We start from the raw sequence: 4,270 nt of genomic DNA, 5'->3' as shown, positions 1-4,270 counted from the left end.
TAGTATAGATGAGTACTAGAGTCAGGGAGGAGAACAAGAAACAAGGGAAGGAATATATTTTTTCATTATGCATTTTGAGACTTGCGTAAACATGTTATTTTTTATTTGCATGTTTGAGAATAAAGTAGAAATATTGAGAAATAAACGAAATTTGGAGAATAAACATTTTTTTTTAATTTACATATTGAGACTGAAGTCAAAATGTTGGGAATAAATAAAATGTTGAGTAAATATAAGTATATCTTTAAATCTTGCATATTCAGATTGAAGTCGACATATTGAGGAATCTTGCCAAGCAGGTTTACACATACAAGGAATTCGCTGTGGTGTGTTTGTGCAAGTATTAATATATAAAGGCACCCGGGCAGGGATTGTGCAATACATTGTAAGTTAACACTGGAGACTGGTTTGTGCAAAGTATAGATTCAATATTAGTATAGTATAAATAGACAACATGTTGAGAATAAATATATATTTTTAGAATTTAGCATATTTGGAAGAGTCTAAATGTTGAGAAATCTAAGAAACGGATATATACTTTTTTTAAATTTGCATATTGCCAAAAAAATATATTATTATTTACGAAATATATACTATTAAATCTGCATATCGAGAATATAATCCAAAGGTACAAAAATAGATGAAATGTTTAAGAATACCTTTTTTTCATTTTTCATATTGAGAGTAAAGTCAAAATGTTAAGAAATGGACCCCGAAACCTATAGACAACTACAAAGACAATATAAATGGCTAAGAGGAAACATAATGTATAAACAAAAGGACACAAAATCACTATAGATACATCGAGTGACCACAAAGAGGCAAAAAATGAACTATGCAAATTAAACAAACCAAAACCACACAAATTGACTTAAAAAGACACAGACGGATAACAAAAGATATGAAATAACTAGGGGCCATTGTTGTAGCAAAACTATTGACAAATGTGAGTCTCAATCCATCTGTGTGTAAAGAGGTTTGTGAATGTGCTCCAAAAAAATCTGCAAATAAGTATTCAGAATCTGTGTGTGTGTGTGTACGGATTTGAAAATGTGCAAAGAAAATATCTTCAAATATCTTTTCAGATTTGAAAGCGTATTCATATCTGTAAATGTGTAGACAAATCTGGAAACCCATACAGGAAGGTTAAGGGCTGAAAAGTCTATATTTTGCTTCAAGAGCTGAAAATACAAACAAGTCATCAGTTTCTGTTCAGGCGGCCTCTCAATTGGCTGTTTCTTCAATAATGGCCCCTTAAATAAGGACTTTAAAAGGGATAGTTCACCAAAAAATGAAATCCACTCATTATACTCACCACTCTGTCGATGGAGGGACAGGTGAACTGTTAGTCAATAAAACACTTTGGAGTTTCAGGGGTAAACAGCGTTGGAGCCAAATCCAATACAATTGAAGTAACTGGGGACCGATTCTTCAAACGTAATAAAACAACAGAAAAAGCTTGAAACATGAAACTGCATCATTTACACCAAGTTTTTTGCCTTAATGTCTTGCTATCGGAAGTAGCGATGCTACTGCGCACCCCGTTGGCCGAGAGCTGGTGTGCAGTGTGTGAATGCAAACGTGAACACGGCTCCAGAAGAGGATATCAGAGTCACCAGTTACTTCAATTGTATTGGATTTGGCCACAACGCTGTTTACCCCTGATACTCCTAAAGTGTTTTGTGGACTCAAACACTTCACCCACCCCTCCATCGGCATAGTGGTGAGGAGATGGCCCCTAATGGATGCTAATTGTAAGTCGCTTTGGATAAAAGCGTCAGCTAAATGACATGTAATGTAATGTAATGAGATAATGAGTGAATTTTTATTTTTCAGTAAACTATCCCTTTATGACACAAAGTGGCCACAAACTAATGCAACACTATGAGAAACAGATGCAACACAACCACATAAATGAACACAACAATTAACCACAAAATGACATCACTGTGCAGACCGACTCCACCAAGGCCCTCGTGCAAACAGGCTCACAATTAATGGAACCAAAACCAGAGTAAGAGTGAGAGCTCTCTCATTTCTTATGCTCTCTGCAGGCCTCCATTCCTACTTGTTAATTTCTTTCCGTGTCTGTTTTAGTGGCGCATGCGCAGGAGCATCAATCAGCGGCTTCATGGCCTCGGCTGATTAAAACGCTCCATTAAAGCTGATCCTCATCCCGTCCCCCGAGTGGACCGACTCCGGTTCCGCGGGAAAACGACGCACGTGGATCGGGTTCGGTTCCGGCGTCGAGGCGCAAACTCGGGCCGCGCTGCTGTTGCACAGCTCGGGTCCAATCAGGAGCCGGGATCCGGGTTGAGAGGGTTCACGTGCTCGACTCTTGTTAATGTCATCCAGACGTCACGACGAGGAACCGAGCGACCGCAGGAAATAACCAATAATCACATGTCAGAGCAACACGGAGCACACATGAACTGTGATACGTGTCAAGATCATACAAGTTTATATAAGATTAAAGTGTGAGTGGGTCCAGATGTGAGTCACGAGGAGGAAATCTGGAGGGGCGTGTGTGTGTGTGTGTCTAAATGAGCTGGGGCTGACGTCATCAACATGGCGGATCAGGTGCGTTCATATGTCACGTTGTATCAGCTGATGGAGAGAGAGACTCAAACCAACATCCATCTGTGGTTCCTCCATCAGCACATCCGGGTTCGTGCTGCAGTTTAACTGGTGCTGGTTCCAAATCAGACCATATGAAGCCTCTTAATTACTAACCTACTTTATCCTCCTTCATATGGGACATCTCCCATCCATATGTGATTTTATTTTACCAGCGCAACACTTTACAAAAGCCCAATTCACCATTTAAAGAGTAAAGATTATAGATCAATTATAAGAAAATACAATACAACATTTGGGTTGATTGTGGATAGATGGATGGATACAGTACATAGAAAGATAGAAAGATAGATAAATAGATAGATAGATAGATAGATAGGATGATGGATAAATAGATAGATAGAGATGGATGAATAGAAAGATAGATAGATAGAGATGGATGGATGGATGAATAGATAGACAGAAGGATAGATAGATGCTGCTTATTAACATTCTCACCAGCACAAAAGATAGATAGAAAGAAAGAAAGAATGATAGATAGACCGAAGGATCGATGGATGAATAGATAGATAGATAGATAGATAGATGATGGATGGATAAATAGATAGATAGAGATGGATGAATAGAAAGATAGATAGATAGAGATGGATGGATGGATGAATAGATAGACAGAAGGATAGATAGATGCTGCTTATTAACATTCTCACCAGCACAAAAGATAGATAGAAAGAAAGAATGATAGATAGACCGAAGGATCGATGGATGAATAGATAGATAGATAGATAGATGATGGATGGATAAATAGATAAAAAGATAGATATAAAGAAAGAATAATAGACAGACAGACCGACAGATAGATGGATAGATAGATAAATAGATAGATGGATAGATAGATAGATAGACAGAAGGATAGATAGATAGATAGATAGATAGAGATGGATGGATGGATGGATGAATAGATAGATAGATAGATAGAGATGGATGGATGAATAGATAGATAGATAGATAGATAGATAGATAGAGATGGATGGATGGATGAATAGATAGATAGATAGATAGATAGATAGATGCTGCTTATTAACATTCTCACCAGCAGACTTCATGGATTGTATAACGTTGAATTCATTTACATTTATGAGTGGAGGTGAAGATCTGACTTTAGTTAAAGGCTCATCAGGAATCCAGAGTCCTGAAACTCATACAAACACTCATAACACTGAACCTGATGACTTGTTAGAAAGTGTAAGACCCTGAGCACTTATTACTGGTCTACTATAAAAACTATATATATAATAAAAAACAGCTCATTTAATGAACAGTTCTGTTTTAATGCACACACATCAACAAACACTCAAAGTCTATAATAAAGCATCAGAGGGACACACACACACACAATATACACCACAATCTGACAACGCTAACACTTTTATAGTTTATATTGTGTTAATGTAATTTCATAATTATGTCATGTGGTATTAATGATTAGGTTAATCCATATCAGCTGTCTCTAATCTTATTGGTTGCAAATGTTAATGCATTGCAACACTTTTATAATGACATCACAATGACGTCATTCCAACCAAATGATTGATCTATAGAAGCTTGAGGTTGTGTCTATAGTCCAAAAGAATGCTAGGGATGATGTCATTTTCTGACTCCTTCATGACATCGGTGATCGTATGATGCACTTTAG

Source organism: Hippoglossus hippoglossus, chromosome 21 (genome assembly GCF_009819705.1).
Source record: "Hippoglossus hippoglossus isolate fHipHip1 chromosome 21, fHipHip1.pri, whole genome shotgun sequence".
NCBI classification, from domain to species: Eukaryota; Metazoa; Chordata; class Actinopteri; order Pleuronectiformes; family Pleuronectidae; genus Hippoglossus; species Hippoglossus hippoglossus.
Note: the sequence above shows the minus strand (reverse complement) of the source record.